The sequence below is a fragment of the Lathyrus oleraceus genome, chromosome 5, assembly GCF_024323335.1.
Source record: "Lathyrus oleraceus cultivar Zhongwan6 chromosome 5, CAAS_Psat_ZW6_1.0, whole genome shotgun sequence".
In the NCBI taxonomy this organism is placed as follows: Eukaryota; Viridiplantae; Streptophyta; class Magnoliopsida; order Fabales; family Fabaceae; genus Lathyrus; species Lathyrus oleraceus.
The window spans coordinates 332,602,265-332,622,388 of NC_066583.1; the positions used below are offsets into that span (position 1 = coordinate 332,602,265).

At 37.6% G+C, this 20,124-nt stretch overlaps 1 non-coding gene across 1 annotated transcript; it reads left to right on the forward strand.

Annotated features, from left to right (window-relative positions):
• Positions 1 to 5,671: 5,671 nt before the first annotated feature.
• LOC127089060 (small nucleolar RNA R71) lies at positions 5,672 to 5,778 on the forward strand. The gene has a single exon (XR_007790839.1). It is a non-coding gene; the product is annotated as a small nucleolar RNA R71 (small nucleolar RNA).
• Positions 5,779 to 20,124: the final 14,346 nt, after the last annotated feature.

Below are 20,124 nucleotides of genomic sequence, written 5' to 3' on the forward strand. Positions count from 1 at the left end.
CTCACTTTTTTCTGCAATTTTCTTCAAATACATTGCCTTGTTCTTGATTGATTCTTCATTTAGACGCATTGTGAAGCATTGTTGGAGCAAGAATCACAGGAATTCGTGCAGTTTGGAAGCATACATGAAGCTTGAGCAACAATGGTGAACTTCAATTCTGGAAGATTCAAGCACGATTAAGCCATCATTCTTCATCCAATCAACTCTACAAACACTTTGGAGCATCTGTTTGTGCATTTCATGGCCTGAATCAAGCTGTTCCACTTCTGCATCTTCATTAAGGTCAGAAATCGACTCTCTCAATCCCTAAAATGATTATGATAATGTTATAGATCTTTGAATGCTGATCAAACTGAGCTTTGTTTCATTAAATTTCATGTAGAAACGAGTTAGTTATAGTGAATTAGGGTTTCATGTGTGAAAATGTATGTGCTCGATTCTCTTGATATATGTTGAATAAGCCTTAGCCAAGCATGGATCCGTGTTGTATGTTGAGAGATCTATCCATTGATATGCTTGATTTTAATTTTTGAAAACATTTGTTCTTGACCTATGTTGTGCATGATGAACACGAGAGAGATGATGAAGAACGCGTTTCCAGTTTGGTTTTGATCTTCAGAAATTGTTTTCCGCGCCCTGCATGTGTTGGTCTTAGGGTTTGAAGCTGATTGGCTCATGGGGACTCCATGCAGCGCGTATCATTGGCCGGGCGAGAGGTTGACTTCAGTTGACTGCCAGCACATTAATGAAACGACTGCGTTTCATGTGCTGGCGCCTCAATATTAAAATCCATTTAATTAATCCATTTTATTTCATTTTAAAATGCTACATACCATTTCATTTCATTTCAATTTTCTAAAAATTCATAACTAAATGATAAATCATCCAAAAAATGTGTGGATTTTTGCATTGTTCTCCTTGTTGTTTCTAGTTTATTATGAGCATTTTTCCAGAATTTGTGCTCGGATGAAAATTAATTTGGCCTAGGGTTTGTTAACATGTATGCTTTTTGAACCTTGCTTGCCATATCTCTTGTGAAATGATGAGTTTTAATCCAATACTTGTGAAATTTGGTATGCTTAAACTAGACATCTTGCTGAACATTTTGGTGTTGAGTTTGCATTTTTCTCATTTGTGGTTGCTGATATATGCTCATGTTAAGGTATGTGTGACAATGTGTGTCACACCTTTGCTTGCTCAATTTGATGAATTTCTTTGCCATGCCAAATAAATGCCAAATGATGTGATTTTTTGTATGATGCTTCTTCTGGATCTTGTGATTAAGCATGAATTTTCTTGGAATTTTTGGATTCATTTCTGATTTGTTTGAGATTTTTCTTTCTGGATTGCCATTTGTGAGCTTTTGAATAGTCTTGAACTTCCATGATTTGTGAAATGCTGATTGTTTATCATATGGATGTGGAATTTTTCACATTGTTTCTAGACATATTGAAGTTTATTGTGGCTTTGGTTTGAGGTCTTTTTCATTTGCCAATTATGTTTTAGGCTTGTGCTAATTTGATGTAGCATTTGGTGTCTCATTTGAGCTTGTTTTGATTTCCTTGCCTTATGGAATTTGATTACCATGCTTAATCATGTCCAATTGCCCTAATTTTTTTTGTGCTGATCATGTTAAATGTTCTGTTTAGCCATGATTTTTCTTGAGATTAATTGAAGCATTTTTGAATTAATGTGAATTTGTTCATTCTGTTGCCTCAATATGCTTTCAACTTGCATACTTTGTCATGATTGGTTTGTGAAATGAATTTGGTTGATGCTATTGACATGAGACCTTTTGGATTGTGTTCTTAATTGATTGTGGTTGATTCATGTTGAATTTCATGTTCTGTTTTGAATTATTTCGCCCTCTTTGACCCTAGGCCTTGCCCTAGTGGTTTGCCTCTCACAGTTGAGCTTTGTTTTCAGGTTAAGAAGTACATGGCCATGATGGAATTGATTCACTTGTTTGGATGGATTATTTGGTTGATGTTGACTAATCTTGATTTGTTTTGTAGGTTGATGTCAGCTCATTTGAGTGTGAGCTTGTGCCTTGCATATTGTTACATTGCTTGTTTGACTATGTCTGTTGACTGTTGACTATTGGATTGTCTGTTTGGTTTATTTGAGTTGTATACTGATTGAGTTAGATTTTTTTCAGGTACATTAGTTGCTTAAGTTCTTTTGAACTTGCTTTTGGCTTTGCTTGGTTGCTTAACCATCTGAGGTATAACTCTCTGACTGCATGTAGTCTGGAAGACCTGTCATGTTACTTGGGCAGGCACCTGTCTGAAGTCCTCCTTAAGAGGCAATGCTTGTGTTTGTTTATCTTTGTCCCCTGTACATATCAAAGACCTCCTAAGTGAAGAGGCATTGGCAGATACAAGAGATGTGTAGTCCATCTCCTGCTAATCAGTGATTCATCCACTTTGCTCATACACCTTGTGTTGATGCATTGTGGATAATAGCCCAAGATCTTTGTCGTGTCAGTCATGTGGAGTAGAGTCCCACATTCTGGACTCCCACACTTTCATTTGTCTGAAGCTCTCCCAGGCCAGGGATAAGAGCTGTGAGGCACACCCCTCACTTCCAATTTCATCTACTTCACCCTAACTCTCAATGTTAGGGTTAAGAGCTAACATCACCCTGTTACAGTGGTTTGTTTGTCGAGGTTGATATGACCCCTCGACTAAAACCTAACCTTGATTGAGCCAACTGATTGCATATAGTGCGTGCTACTTGTGCTTGTATGTTTGTGCTTTTTAGTTTAGCTTGCTTCCTGTGCAAGTTAGGGTTAGTTTGGCTTGCTTCCTGTGCAAGTCATGTTTAGGTTAGCTTGCTTCCTGTGCAAGTTAGATAGAAACCTTAACATAGGGCTATGATGCATGACAACTTCTAGGCTCGAGTCGTAGTCTCCCTAGTAGTTTGTGTCTCCCTTTGTATCTGGTTAGGCTAGTCCCTTTTCCCTGCGTAGGGGAACTACGTCGCCCTGATCCTCATACCAGATGAGGTACGTAGGCAGGAGATGAGCAGATCTCTCCGGGCGCCCTTTTTTCTTTTTCAACCCCTTTGTGTGTGTTGGAGTCTAACGTAAGTCCGACGATTGGCAGTTGGTTTCCTGTGTCTGGTTTGTCTTGTTTGGAGTCTGACATAAGTCCAGCGATTGGCAGTTGGTTTCCTGTGTGTGTCTGTTGGTTCGGAGTATGATGTAAGTCCAGCGATTGGCATTCGACCTCCATGTTTGCCTGTTTGTGTGGAGTCTGACATAAGTCCAGCGATTGGCAGTCGATTTCCTGTGTGGTTTTGTTTGGCGTGCGTTAGCCGAGCTACGAGTGCTCTGATTCTTCTCCAGTCAGAGAAGATATGTATGCATAGGATGCGCCATCCTAGCGAGCACGGTTTCCCCTAGTCCCGAACTACGTCGACTCTGATGTCTGTGCTTGACAGACTACGTAGGCCCAGGATGCGATATCCTGCCGAGTTAGTTTCTCTTGTTTTCTGTGTGTTTCTTCCAGCCTTGTGTGCAGTTTGTGATCAGTGTTTAGCAACCTTATCCTTCCTTTTGTGCGTGGATCCCGTCGAGTACGACGGATGCGTAGGGGTGCTAATACCTTCCCTTCGCATAACCGACTCCCGATCCCATCTATCTCTGATCGCGAGACCATGTCTTTTCCAGGTTTACTTCGAGCGTTTCCTTTCCCTCTTTTGGGATAAATAACGCACGGTGGCGGCTCTGTTGTTTTCGTTTCCCGCCGGTTTTTCGCGTAATGTGACAGGTGGCACTAACTATTACTGGGCGGTTCATTTCTTTATCCAAAAACTCATATCTTAGGTTCTTGGGTAGTTCCTTAAGTTCTTGAGCTGGTTTTTGAGAATTTGGTGAAAGGTCTGGTGTAAGATCCAAACATTCGTTAGTGTGAGGTTCCGTTTCCTCTAGCTCGTCATCCTTTTCATTCGGGTTTGAAAATGGTTTGATCACGGGTTCTCCTCGATCAAATTCTCTTATGCACTCATCTATGATATCAATCGCATAACATGCGTCTCCTAGGATTGGTGCCATCAGGAACTTTGAAAGAATGAACTCGATCTTTTCATCCCCTACTTCGAAAGTTAATTTTTCTCTTTTAACATCTATTATAGCTCCGGCTGTTGATAAGAATGGTCTACCTAAAAGGATAGGGATACCGTCGTCTTCCTTGATATCCATGACCATAAAGTCTGTTGGGATATAAAATTTACCGATCCTAACTGGGATGTCTTCTAAAATGCCTAAAGGATACTTAACAGACCTATCGGCTAATTGGAGGGACATCTTAGTTGGTTGTAATTCTCCTAAGTTTAACCTTTTACATACAGCTAAGGGCATTAAACTCACACTAGTGCCTAAGTCTAGGAAAGCTTTGTCGATCACATGACTCCCTAAAATGCAAGGTATAGAAAAACTTCCAGGGTCTTTCTCCTTCTTAGCGAGTTTATCCTCGGAAATAAAGTTGCATTCCAGGGGTTTTGGATCATCAAGCATGCGCTTGTTGGTTAAGATGTGTTTGAGAAATTTGGCGTAAGACGGGATTTGGGTGATGGCTTCGGTAAAAGGAATCTCTACATGAAGCTTCTCTATTACTTTTATAAATTTTTGGTATTGGTTATTGACTTTGGTTTGTTTAAGTCTTTGCGGATATGGGATCGGTGGTTTGTAAGGGGGTGGTGGTTTGTATGTTTCATCGTTGGCTTTTCCATCTTGGTCGGTTTGTTTTTCGGGTTCTACCGGTTCCTCTTCTTGGTTGGTAGGTATATTTTCTTTAGAAGTTTTGGACTCGCTCATCACTGGGTTATGAGGCCCTTCGAAAGCGGTCCCACTTCGTAACGAGATAGCGTTAGCTTGCCCTCGAGGGTTTGGTTGAGGTTGTCCAGGGAATTGTCCTCCAGGTGTAGTTTGTGGGGCTTGGTTTTGTGCTACCTGTGAGATCTGGGTTTCAAGCATCTTGTTGTGAGTGATTATCTGATCAACCTTGGTTCCTAATTGCGTTATGAGTTTGTTTACGTGAATGTTCTGGTTTAGGAATTCTTTATTTTGCTGAGTCTGGCCTGATATAAAGCTCTCCATGATCTTCTCAAGGTTATACTTCTGAGGCACAACTTGCACAGGTTGATTTGGTTTTTGGGCTTGATAACCTTGCGGTCTTTAAGGTGCATGATTTTGGATAGGGTTCTGGTTTTTATAGGAAATATTTGGATGATTCTTTCATCCAGGGTTGTAAGTGTTTGAAAATGGGTTACCTTGGGCGTAATTAACTTGGTCGGTGTTTAGGTCATTCAAAAGGTTACACTCCGCCGATTCGTGTCCTTTAGATCCACAAAGTTCACACTCTGTGTGGACTACCGCTGCGGTGTTAGTGTTTGTAGACATATGTTCGATCCTAAGGGCTAAAGCGTCCATTTTCGCCTGCATCATGTCTAGAGAGCTTACCTCATGTATTCCACCTTGGGTCTCCTTTTTCTTATTGATGCTCGCTCAGTTCCCCATTGGTAATGGTTTTGGGCCATATCCTCAATTAGGTCACAAGCTTCAGGGTAAGGTTTGTTCATCAGCGTGCCACCTGCGGCAGCGTCAATGCTCATCTTTGTGTTGTAATGGAGTCCATTGTAGAAGGTATGAACGATCAGCCATTGTTCTAGGCCATGGTACGGATAGACTCTTAGTAGCTCTTTATATCTCTCCCAAGCTTCAAAAATAGATTCTCCTTGGTTTTGATTAAATCTAGTTATTTGGTTTCTAAGAACAATAGTCTTACTAGGGGGGAAATATCTAGCAAGGAATACTCTCCTAAGGTCTTCCCAGGTAGTTATTGAATTAGCTGGAAGTGAATCTAACCATGAACGCGCTCTATCCCTGAGGGAGAAAGGAAATAATCTCAAATGGATCGCACCATGTGAAGCGCCGTTAGATTTAAAAGTGTCAGCCAGTTGGATAAAAACTTTTAAATGTTGATTTGGGTTCTCAGTAGCGAGACCCGCGAATTGGTTTTGTTGCATTAATTGCAACAAAGACGGTTTTAGTTCGAAATTGTTGGCAGGAATAAGGGGGTTTACTACACTCGAACTAGGTTCCTCGTCAGAGGGTTGGGAAAATTCCTTAAGAGGTCTCCGATCACGATTCTCGGCCATAGCTTTCTTAATTAGGATGAGTAAGAGGCGTGTACGAGTGTAACGTTTGGGTTCCGCTAAAGGATCTACTAAATTTCCGGTACTACGAGTTCTTCGCATTTACCGGCTAATAATGCCTTAGTCTAGACGGTGTAACAACAGGGTACGAAATTTGACGAAGTTGGTCCCCGGCAACGGCGCCAAAAACTTGATCGTATGAATTCACAAGTGCACGAATGGCGTCAAAGTAATATAAATGAATATCGATCCCACAGAGACCAAATCTTCAATCTATCGATTCCTATCGTTACAATGTTTATCTAAGGCGGTATAAAAGAGATATTGATGTTGCAAAATAACAGTAAATAATAATGCAGTGCAGATAAAGACAGGTTTGAATGTATATCACGTCAGTTAAGTGATGTTTCGATTGTCTAAATAGAACTACTTATGAGGAAATATTTTCTACTCTTGAAAAGAATCCATTTAACAGGAACTGTCGCTTTCGCGTATTCAGAACCGAGTTTACCCTTAAATTAAGGCCTTTTATTGTCACTTATAAAAAGTGCGCAGAACGTTAAAGTAGTAAACTTATTTTTAAGAAATAAGACTCATAAACTTAGTTGAGAAGTGATTTTGATTTGGAAAGTTTTACCCAAGGAGTTTTCTGATTTTAAATCTATCAGCGCATCCGAAAATAGTTTAAAAATAGTTTTTCCTTAAAGTGATAAAAGTTCCTAGTTATCTAAGCCAGGGTGCTTTCTCACTCCTTGAATAGTTAAAACTAACCAAGTTTGTTTTAGAAAACTCAAGTTAAAAATCAAAACAGCCTTTATAGTATTTCTATAGATTCAATATGTGAAACATCTCTTTAACCGCGATCCTTGCATTTTAACCTTTAAAAGATTTAGCCAGACATGGTAATACCAACAAACACAACGATATTGATCATGATGAAAATTTGTTTTAGAATGTGACGCGTAAGGGACAAGTAAAGCGTGTAAAAATAAAGCGTAGACAAAAAGTAAATAAAATAAAGCGTAGACAGAAAGTAAATAAAGTAAAGCGTAGACAAAAAGTAAATAAAGTAAAGCGTAGACAGAAAGTAAATAAAGTAAAGTGTAGACAGAAAGTAAATAAAGTAAAGCGAGACAAGTAAATAAGTAAATTAAAGCGAGATGGAAATTAAATAAAGTAAAGCGAGACAAATAAATAAATAAAGTAAAGCGAGACGGAAATTAAATAAAAGCGATAAATAAGAACCTTCTCCAAACGGAGGATTTAAATCTGGTACAAGGAAAATAAACCTCCGACTCTGAAGATAAAGACGACAGCAAATCGAAGTGACCCAACTCAATCTCACTAAGGTGCGATAACCCCCCGATGTGACGGATTACCGCTTTTACAAATGATAAATATAGGCTTAGTGTTGTAAAATAAGTTGGATGATTTGAAAATGAAATGGAACGAACTATTTATAGTGGATTTCAGCAGCTTGCAAAGACCATGGTTCCCTCCAACTTCTTTTTAGTGGGAACGTGATTTGCAAAGGTGGCGCCCGCCATCCTTTCTTGGCGCCCGCCATGTGTGGAAATGGGAAAGATCATGGGAACGTGGCGGTTACCTCCTGGTTGAGGGCTGATGAGTCATGGCTTCTCCTATAGTGGCCGCCATGTGCAACGCCATGTGTACAATATTCGCCGAAAAACCCTAATTTTAGGTCTTTTTGCTTCATTTCTTCCAAAAGGGTCCGAAAGAGATAACTATCTGAAAACAACATAAAAGAGAGCATAATACAAATAAAATGATAATAAAGTCCTAATAAACATGTGAAATCCGAGTCAAAAACAAGGTGTGATTCAGTGTGATCATCTTACAACTGCCCCTATTTAAGGACATTATAACTGAGGATGTGAAGGTTAAAATCTTCGTATCAACTCAATAGAACGGACTTAAATAACAACAGTAGAAAGAAATTTTGGTCCCTAAGAGACCTTATGATGCATATGATATGAAATGTTAAAAATAATCTTTGTGGGGAAAATATTGACACAAAGGAAAAGAATACGGAGAGAATGAAAGTCCACAAGAGCATAATGCATTCCATAAGGAACAGTCACCGGGGAGACAAAAGCTCTGGGGATAAATAGTTGTGTGTAGGTCAGGCTACGACTTGGAAACTGCTGGCGACACGAGGGGGATTCCATGAAAATAAACCAATAGAAGGACTTGGTCAGGGATAAGGGAAAATCTGCAGGGTAAATCATGATGAAACTGAAATACCTAAACCAAGCGGGGTATGGAGATTTCACTGGGGAAATACGCATTAAACCTCAATTGGAGAAGAAAGATCTTTAACACAGGAGTACCAGAAGTACATTATCTATTCCCGGTTACTGGGTAGGAAGATAACATAATCTGACAGAGAGGCATCCGTTACCGGTTAGGGTAAACATATCAAGGATGACTCGCTGGGAAAAAGGCGGTGTATTCGTTACTGGTTACTGGGTAAGAATAGCCTGCTGGAAAAAAATAGGATTTACAACTACCTGTTACTGGGCAGAAGACCGAAGAGAGAATATCCGTCACTGGTTACAGTGAACATATCAGAGATAAACTCAAAGGAAGAATATTCGTCATCGGTTAGGATGAACATATCAAGCATAGACTGCCGAGAAAAAATTGGAATTATATCTATCAGTTACTGGATAGAATACCAAAGAGAGAATATCTGTCACCGATTAGGATGAACATATCAAGGCTAGACTCAGCAGGGGAAAGCAGGATTTACAACTACCTGTTACTGGGCAGAAGACCATAAATAGGAGAAAACCCTTCATCGGTTAGGATGAACATATCAAGGATTAAATCTCTGGGGAATGAAATAGGGATTACAACTACCCTTTTACTGGGTAGAAAACTACAAAGGGAAGAATATCTGTCATCGGTTAGGATGAACACATCAAGGATAGACTGCCCGGGGAAACGTGAAAATGAATCTGCTGGGAAAAATAAGGAGGTAAAATACTTTTACCGGGTATTGGGAAAAAGTAAATTATTCGCGAATGGAAAAGGACATTACTAGCTACTGGGTAATATACTTCCGGGGGACCAAAAATATATGTCTAGGTAAGAGCTAGAAAGAAACAGTCAAGCAAAGACTCAACCCGATGAGGATATAACTCAAGGGGAGTGGTTTCATCTAGATAATTAACTTGTGAGGAAATTAAAAGAATAATCAGCCACGAGGAAATAAGTCAGTGGGGAATGATAAAGGTTAAATTCTTTCTGCTTAAGGGGTTGGCCCTCTACCATTGAAAGAGTACAAACGTACCAAATCTACATAGGGAAATAATTTCACCGTAGTAGAGGATCATAAGTAAGGAATTAAAAGCAATAAAATGCATAATGAAATATTTGATGCATGAATGTGTATGTATATGATTGATGATTATGCTAACAAAACAATCACGAAGGATACAAATGTCACCAATTTGAATGATCGCTACAACACTCGACTATCTCGATAAGATGGAAGCACCAACTAGAGAAACATGTTGGGGGTGGATGCAAATCAACTAGTTCTGAACGTCTCAAACCTGGTTGGGGATAGAGAGAAGATCTGCCGAGGACCTAAACTGTCAACTTTGCGGAGAATTTTAGGTCAACACCATACCAAATGGGAGACAACCTCGCAAGGGGCTAAATCCAACACTACTCAGAATTGTCACGACCAAGAATCAGAAATGAACTCTGCTGGGGACTATAGGAGATAAGCCTCTGTCTAGGATCTGAGTCAAACTGTTGAAGATGTGAGCCTACAACTTAGCTGGGAAAGTGATTACAAACTCAGCTGGGGAAGTGACTTGTTGTTGGGGAGGAAAAGGTTACCAAACTAACCGTTTGGGAGAAACCAAAAATGCTTCGCACTTTAGGACTTACCTATTCTCAGTTTGCTGTTGATATTCCTTACTGTAATTGATTGTTTTTCCAAAGTAATTGTTTTTATTACTATTTAAGAAAATTGATTTTTACTTATTAATTCAATTTTGAAATTATCATCATAAAATTCAATTCTATTTAGCTGAAAAATAAATAAGATTAGAAACATTTGGATAAAAGCTCAACTTTATTTAATAGGATGGTAGTCTGTAAATGACAAGACTCCATAGATCTTTTACAAAAGTTGAAAAATGGTAATTTACATGGAAAAGGGTCTAAATTTAATACAATGATTACTAATCCTTCTACCAACTTCAATATCCGTTATGCTCTTGGCTTCAGTTGAGAATGATGAATCAGAACTGACCGACTTGCTCAAAATCGCTCCCATGATTGGGGAATCAACCAAATGCAGTTACTTTCCATAATCCCTAATTTTTGCATAGATTTCCCCAAGGTGGGGTACTCAGTCTATCGGGATGAATTTTTTGTTTTATGTCTCTAATTTTTTCCTGGATCACCCTTTCAGGTTTTCAATCCACTGAGACGCTCATTTTGCCTAAGCCGCCCTTTTGGGTTTTCAACTTAGCGAGCTGTTCTTTTAGTTTTTAGGCGAAGTTTTTCTTGACTGCATCGGCATTCACAGGACGCGTGAACTCTTCACCATCCATAGTTGTAAGAATCAAAGCACCGCCTGAAAAGGATCTCTTAACAACATATGGGCCTTCGTAATTAGGAGTCCATTTGCCCCTAGCATCAGGTTTGAAAGATAGAATCTTTTTGAGCACAAGGTCACGTTCTCTGAACACACGAGGCTTGACCTTCTTATCAAAATATTTCTTTATTCTTTGTTGATATAACTGACCATGACACATGGCAGTCAATCTCTTCTCTTCAATCAAATTCAGCTGGTCATATCTGGTTTGACACCATTCAGCTTCTGTCAACTTGGCTTCCATCAAGACATGTAATGATGGGATCTAAACCTCTACCAGGAGCACACCTTCCATACCATAAACAAGTGAGAAAGGGGTTGCCCCAGTTGAAGTGTGGACAAATGTACGATACCCATGCAGAGTAAATGGGAGCATCTCATGCCAATCTTTATACGTCACAACCATTTTCTGAATGATCTTCTTGATATTCTTATTTGTAGCTTCAACAGCCCCATTCATCTTAGGTCTGTAGGGAAAAGAATTATGATGTGCAATCTTGAAGTCTTTACAAAGAGCTTCCACCATATTATTGTTTAAGTTAGATCCATTATCGGTAATGATCTTACTTGGAACACCATAACGACATATAATCTGATTTTTGATAAACCTCACAACAACTTGCTTGGTCACATTCGCATACGATGTCGTTTCTACCCACTTTATGAAGTAATCAATAGCCACCATAATAAAACGATGTACGTTCGAAGCTTTGGGCTCAATCATGCCAATCATATCAATCCCCCACATGGAGAAGGGCCATGGAGAGGAAATTACATTCAACAGTGTCGGAGGAACATGAATCTTATCTGCATAAATTTGGCACTTGTGGCATTTCTTCACAAACTTGCAACAGTCACATTCCATTGTCAGCCAATAGTAACTTGCTCTCAACATCTTCTTAGCCATAAGATGTCCATTGGAATGAGTACCAAAGGAACCTTCATTGACTTTGGTCATTAACATGTTTGCTTCGTGTCTATCTATCGATCTGAGCAAAACCATATCGGTGTTTCTCTTGTAAAGCACATCACCATTCAGGTAGAAGTTACCCGCTAATCTCCTCAAAGTCTTCTTATCTTTCAAAGATGCCCCATGCGGGTAAATCTGTCTTTGGAGGAAACACTTAATATCAAAATACCATGGCTTTTCATCGTTGACCTCTTCAACAGAAAACACATGAGCTGGCCTATCAAGACGCATTACAGTCAAATTAGGAACTTCATTCCAAAATTTCACCACGATGATAGAAGCCAACGTTGCAAGAGCATATGCCATCCGGTTTTCATCTCGAGGGATATGATTAAACTCGGCTTTTGTAAAGAAAGTTTAAATCCTCCTCGCATAGTCTCTATATGGTATCAAACCGGGTTGATTCGTCTCCCATTCACCTTTGATCTGATTCACAACCAAAGTTGAATTTCCATAGACGTCAAGATATTTGATTCTGAGATCAATGGCCTCTTCAAGTCCCATAATGAAAGCCCCATACTCAACCATATTGTTTGTATACTTTAAAGTCAATATAGCTATAAACAGAAAATGAGTGTCTTGGGTAAGATCCCAATTTTGACCCTAATATCCCTCATGTTATCTCATTATATGCATTGGCATTGGGACCACACCTTGGCATCCTCCTTACCCCCTCCATTCATAGGGTTTGAATTTGGAGAGATCACCAAGCACATTTGGTTGTATTATAATTTTTTTTCATTATTTACTAACCAAAATACCAAAAATATGTCTATATGTAGCTTTGTACTTTTGTAGGTAGTGTGTATGCTCACCAATGCCTCATCAAGCTCATATCTAGGGTTTAAGACCCTCAATGCAAGGAGACTAATAAATAAATAGTTTACATTGACTATAGACATCATATATGGATCCCTATGTTCTTCACATATCATTTTGATCAAGAATTCACCAAGAGTTTGAAGTTTGTTTGCCTTGGAAACCCTAATTCATCTGAGTATCTTGTGTGACTTCCTCAGCTAGTTCCTTCATCATTTGATCAAATATTTCAAGGGATGCATCATATTAAATCATCTTAAACATATATTATCCTCAATGAGTCCCAAAAGTCAAGATAATATCAAGCTAGCAAGTTGGTTCATTCTGGTTGACCAGAGAAAGTCAACTGGTCAAAACTGGGGTTCTCTAGACCTTATCTCCTACAACTTTTGTCATATGAAACGTATTCCAAGAGAAAAGTTACTCAAAATGACATTCCAAACAACTTACATGTTGAAGTCAAGAGCTAGTTTTGCTTGTAAAGTCATTTTTTATGGTGAACGATAATATGTCATTTTGTCTGAACCCTAGTTTGGAGGTCAACTTCCCAAGACCATAACTTGCTCATTTTTTATGATATAAAATACATTAAAATTCCATGATCAAATTCAAGATGTCTACTTAAACTTTTATGTTTGGAGGAAGTTCAAATTCAATTTGCAAGTGCATGTGCCAAGAGGAAACATTATAGGTCATTTTGGGCCACTACCATTGAACAAGTTATTTTCCTCAACTTCTAAAATGAATAACTCCTTCATGCCAAATCCAAATTAGGTGAAATTTGTGACCGAATTAAATAGGTTTGAAAGAGATACAACTTTTATGAAGGAACTTATCTCATTTGAAGTCCATATAAAAAGTTATTCAAGGTGGAATTAGTGAACATTTGTCTTGGGACTTAGAAAATTTTCAAATATGTTTGATTTCCTAAACTTCCACCTAAAACTTCAGCAAGATCCAAGCTTCAAATGAAAAAGTGTCCAACATGAAAGTTGTTTCCCTTGATCTCAAATTTCAAAAAGTCAAAGATCACCTTATTTTGCCAAAGAATAAAGGACTTGCACATGGGTGCAGTGTGAGATACCATTTGGATGATTTTCACTTCCATATTTCATACACGAATGCATGGCCTCACAACATGATTTCAGCATGATTCTCACTCATTTTTGGACCTGAATACATCACTTGATGGGCTTATCATACGCCCATGCAAGCATGCAAGGGAATTACTCATATTTTTCCATTTTTGGAAGTGTGTGGAAATGAATCTTTGTGGTTATAAATACAACCCTCATTGCTCAGAATTAAGGACCTCATGCCCAAGCTTTGAACCTGCAATCCAAACCCCTTACATTAAAGGATAATCTTGAAGGTTTTCTTTTGAAAATCGAGTTTCAAATCTCCATCTGTTTTGATATTAAAACTCCAAGAGTCCAGACCATTTCTTGATCCTAATCACTTCCAACAAGCATCTAAAGCAAGGCCAAGCACAATTGGAATCAAGATCGAGCAAGTTTGAAGCTCCATTGAAGGTGAACTTTCAGAAACTTCATCTCTTGATTCTTCCTCAAATCTTCACCATTCTTTGTGGTTTTTGGTTGTCTGAAGTCCTATCAATGTAGGCAAGAAGATTTAGTTGCTTTGAGGTCAAATCGAAGCAACTCGGTTCATGATCCTCAAAATTCAAATCCCTGTATCTTTTTATATACTTGGAATTGGAGAAAATTGAGGTCAGATTTGTGCTCCTGAGCATTTTTCCTTCAAATTAGTGTATTCACTTTTCACTTTCCATGGAGTTGAGTCTGAACCAGACCGATGGTGATCACTGGAGAAGATGACCGGAGCTAGGGCTCTGGTGGGGCGCTTGATCAATCGAGGCCATCTGATCTGGTTCTCATGTTCTAATCTTACGCGTCCAAAGTGATTACCATGCGTGTGCATGCATTGACTGCAGTGTTTGGTGGAAACACGCGCTTGACCATCAGATCTGCCACATCAATTAATGAGGGAGATCTGATGGCTCTTGTTTTTTTGTATTTTCGGATTTTTCATTTAATTGCTTTATTTTGTTTAATTCATAATAATTTCATTTTTAATCCATAAAATATGGGACTTTCACCAAAAATCTTTAAATATTTTCCTCTTTCATTTTTTGAATTAAAATTATTTTTTGGAATAATTTTGATATTTTTCATGAATTAATTGTTTTTGTGCATATTTTTAATTGTTTAAAAATACTAATGACTTTTCAAAAATTATGAATTTTTTTGTCTAAGGTCCTTTGACCTTTTTTGACCTAGGACAAATATCTTGGCCATTTATTTGGTGTTTTGAAAAGGTTTTAGGTTTTGACCAAACTAAATTTAACTTAGAAGCATTTTAATTTCATTTTTAATTGATTAATTGTGTAGAAATTATGTTGAGCCATTTTTATTGACTTGTGATGTTTGACTACTTGTTTGGGCCTTGGTCAAGGTTGATTTGACTTTTGTTAAGTTAAAATCATTGGATTTAGGGGATTGATGAAATGTACATTTCATCTCCCAAAATGAATGAATGATTTTAATTTGATAAAATTCCTCCCATGACCGGGTTATGTTTCTCTCATCTCCCCTCCCTCTTCATCTTCAATCCCATTCTCTCATCTCCCCTCCCTTTTCACCAGTTTCAATGCTTAAATCTGTTCGGATTTTACTTGCTATCGCTGCATATCATGATTATGAAATTTGGCAGATGGATGTCAAAACTGCTTTCTTTAATGGGAATCTTCTTGAGGATGTGTGCATGACATAGCTTGAAGGATTTGACATACCAGAAGAAGCCCAAAAGATATGTAAGTTACAAAGATCAATCTTTGGATTGAAGCAAGCTTCCAAAAGCTGGAATCTTTGTTTTGATGAAATAGTAAAACAATATTGATTCATCAAGAATGAAGATGAGCCTTGTGTCTACAAGAAGGTTAGTGGGAGCATGATCGTCTTCCTGGTATTATATGTAGATGACATATTACTCATTGGAAACGATGTCCCTACCCTACAACAAGTAAAGTCTTGGTTGGGGAAATGCTTTTCTATGAAGGACCTAGGTGAAGCAGTCTATCTATTAGGAATCAGGATCTATAGAGATAGATCACAAAAACTGTTTGGCCTAAGTCAGAGTACATACATAGACAAAGTGTTGAGATGCTTTAATATGCATGATTCCAAGAAAGGATTTATACTTATGCAACATGGTCTGTGTCTATAAAAAATACAATCCCCTTCAACCATGGAAGAAAGGGATCGCATGAATAAGATTCCATATGCATATGCAATAGGGTCTATCATGTATGCCATGTTATGTACTTGACCAGATGTCTCGTATGCTTTAAGTGCAACGAGTATGTACCAAACTGATCCCGGTGATGCTCATTGGGTAGCTGTCAAGAATATCCTTAAGTATTTGAGAGGGACTAAGGACTCATTCTTGATATATGGAGGTCAGGAAGAGCTTGCTGTAATTGGATACACCGATGCTAGCTTCTAGACAGATAAGGATGACTTTAGATCGCAATCTGGTTATGTGTTTTGCTTAAACGGTGGCGCTATGAGCTGGAAAAGTTCAAAGCAAGATACAATTGCTGATTCTACAACCGAGGCCAAGTATATTGTTGCCTCAAGTGCAGCAAAGGAAGATGTTTGGATAAAAAAGTTCATTAGTGAACTTGGCATAGTTCCTAGCATTGTGGATCCCATTGATCTCTATTGTGATAACAATGGTGCTATCGCACAAGCTAATGAGCCTAGATCTCACCAACGATCCAAACACATACTTAGGCGTTATCACCTCATTCGAGAGATAATAGATAGAGGAGATGTGAAAATATGCAGAGTACCTATGCTTGACAATATTGCTGACCCACTAACAAAGCCTCTTGTGTAGTAGAAGCATGATGGTCATACTAGATCTATGGGCATTAGGGGTATGCCTGATTACCTCTAGTGCTAGTGGGAGATTATTGGTGTAAGCCCTAGAGACCAATACTTTTTCTACTTGTATCGAATTATTTATTAATAATCAAATTATTTTTCTTTATTATATTTGTTTAATAAAGTCCCTAGAATAGCTAGTCCGTTTAATGTATCAAGTGTGACTTAATCATGAGATCCCATTAAACATAAGGACACTATTCTTAAATTATTTGTAGTTGAACTTTATTATAAAGTTGGATAAATTAAAGCATTAAGACTATTATGTATATAGACTGATGATCACATATCATGGATCATGGATAAGGAGTTATCAAGTCTTAAACATAGGTATGAATATTAGGAGTAATATTTATACTGGATTGACCCGCTATGAAAATACTATATAGAATGTTATGCAAAGTGTCATAAGTTATTCTCATGGTGATAATGGTGTATACCATTATGGACCCTAGATGTAGAGTCGAGTGTCTTATTACTGATCAAACATTGTCCGTAACTGGATGACCATAAAGACAGTTGTTGGGTACTCCACGGAGCATGCTGAGGGACTTGAGTGACCTAGATGGAATTTGCTCATCCTGCATAACAGGATAAATGTCTACGGGCCCAATATTGAACTGGACAAGGATGACACGGTCTATGCCTTGTGTTCAATATAGACATAAGGGCAAAAGGGTAATTGTACACATAAGTATTATCACAAAAGGATTTGTCAGATCACATGACATTTTCGTGTCTTGGGTAGCAGTGATGTGTTGCTAGATACGCTCACTGTTTATTATATTAAATACGTGATTTAATATAATTGCCAATGCCGCGAAAACCTATAGGGTCACACACAAAAAGGACAGATTGATCAGAGATGGAGTAAATAAGGAACACCATAAGGTACGGTGCATTTAAGTGAATTGTATAACATCGTAAGGTACGGTGGACTTAAGTAGAATACGAAATTAAATATGGTAAGGTACCACGCGCTGAAGCGATTTTGGTATATCATAAGATATAGGCCACATACACTTAAGTGGGCTTTTTAGCTTATAGCCCACACAAGTGGTTCTATAAATATAACCCTTGTGTAGAAGCATTTGAATATATGAAATTTCGTTACTCTCTCTCTTTCTCTCTCTCTCTCTCTCTCTCACACACACACACACACACACACACACACACACACACACACGCAGACGCTCTCAAAGCCTTCATGCGTATCAGCTAGCACTAAAATTTAAGGAATCTGTTCGTGTGGACTGAGTAGAGGCGTTGTCACCATTCAACGTTTGTGATCACTCCTTAGATTTGCATCAAAGGTTTCAATCCCATAAGAGGTAATGATTCTATCACTGATCATGTCCATCCGTAAAGATCACTAAAGGAGAAATTTTTAGTTTCCGCTGCGTTTTGGATCGCTATTCTCCTTCAGTTGTATGCCAATTTATCAAAATGTGAGTTCTGGAAGCGAGAAGTGATTTTTCTCAGCCATGTGATTTCCAGTGGCAGTATAGCAGTGGTTCCTTCTAAAGTAGATGAAATGCTACAACTGGAGGGTCAAAAATTAGTTATAGAGATCACAAGTTTCTTAGGGTAGACTTTCACATTAGTATTTCATATTTGATGTTTTTATGCTATAATGAAACACGTGTGACACTCTAATTGGTAGATTTTCATCTGAATTATTTTATTAAATGTCGAGTCGCAGATAAGGTATTATAAAATCTAGTGGCTTGGAATTCAAATAAGCAATTCCTTGTTGCACACTCCAACATTGAGGTCGGGTACTGGGCTTTAGCACACACAACATTTGAAGTGCTATGGATACAATCTCAATTGAATGAGCTAAATATCAGTTACGTTCTGCTTACGCTTCTTTGTGATAATATCAACGCAATAATGCTTTCGCATAATCCAATCCTACATGCTCGCTTAAAACATATTGAGATGGACATTCACTTTGTTCGTGAGAGAGTTGTGACACAAAGACTACATATTCAACACGTTCCAGCTCATTTGAAAATTGCTAACATCCTTACAAAATCCTTACCAACTAATATCTTCATTAGATTTCATGACAAGCTCAAGGTTGCTTTCTTGAAACCACCACGAGATTGAGGGGAAGTATTAGAGATGGTTATGAAATTTATTTTTGATAGTTATATTAGTTATAGTAGTTATGTATTGTAACTAACCTCAAGATAGAAAGTGTAACAATTTTGAATATCGTCTAGGGTATATAAGTACAAGCATAAAGATGATGGTCATAATACAAAGCAAGAAGATCATATATTTCTTTCTCTATATATATCACTTTCTTATTTATCCTGCATTCATACACATCAAACTTTCTTCTTTATCCTGCATTCATACACATCAAATAGGTCTAGTTTTATTTTCCTCTAGGCGAAGCTATGTAAAGTGGATGGTGGTGTGATGTCTAGGCTTGTTTTGATGGGTCTAACATTCACATGACCTTTACCTAATGATCCATATTTGATAATTAATTTTGATCTAACAATACACTATATTAATGAGTATATTTATGGTTTCAAAATATGATTTTTTTGTGTCTTTCCTATCACAAGAAGTTACTCCTTTCGTTCTTTTATAAGTGTCATTTTTTTAAAAAGAAAATATTTCTTTTTAATTATTACTTGCAACATTCAATGTAGTATTAATTGTACTTTTGTCAAAATTACTCATAGGTAATAATTACATAGAGGGAAAAAAATAAAATGAATGTAACAAATAATTAAGGATATTATAGGTAAAAGAAGAATTATTATTTGAAAAGTAACAATAATAATTAATTTTTTTAGTATGTGTAAAAAATCAAAAGATAACGTAGAGGAATAGAAGGAGTGTATAAGAGGGCACAATTTTCTAAAAATCAAAGAATGAATTCTTATAATTAATTTTATTTTATCCTCGTTACTACGAGTGATAAAAGGGCATTTAATACATCGATGTACTAAAATGGCATTTAATACATTAATATACTAAAAGGGCATTTTAGAAAGTTTCTTTACAACTCCATAGGCGCTAAAAGCTATATAGTTTATGTAAGGGAAGAAATAACCTTATAAATTACAAAGTGATAGTAAAAGAATGCTTAATGTTGAAAGATGACATTGAAAGGACCAACTTCTAAACTCTTCTTGTCCATTCCTTGTTTGTTTTGCTAGAATCTTTTGATGTGTGTGTTCTTGTGCTAGGGATTCCAACTTGATCCAAATTGAGGGACCATTGTCATGAGCTTCTAAGAGAGAGGGACCCAAGATACATTGAGGAGCTTTCCAAGAGTTTCATTTGATTGTTGATTGCTTGAGTTTATGCTTATGTGATTGCTTATTCCAAAGGATGGGAGCTACTTGGATCATCAATATGATCTCAAGAGAGGAACTCCATTTGTGGTTTTACTTCTTATTCCTTACTTCTTGTATGTTTAAGACTTTAGCCATTCTTCTTCTTCTCTCCACTCTAACCCAACCCAAAACTTTTGTGCAAACATTTAACACTTGTTTTCAACATTAGAAACCTAAGCCTTATGCTTTTGATTTTCAAACTTTCTT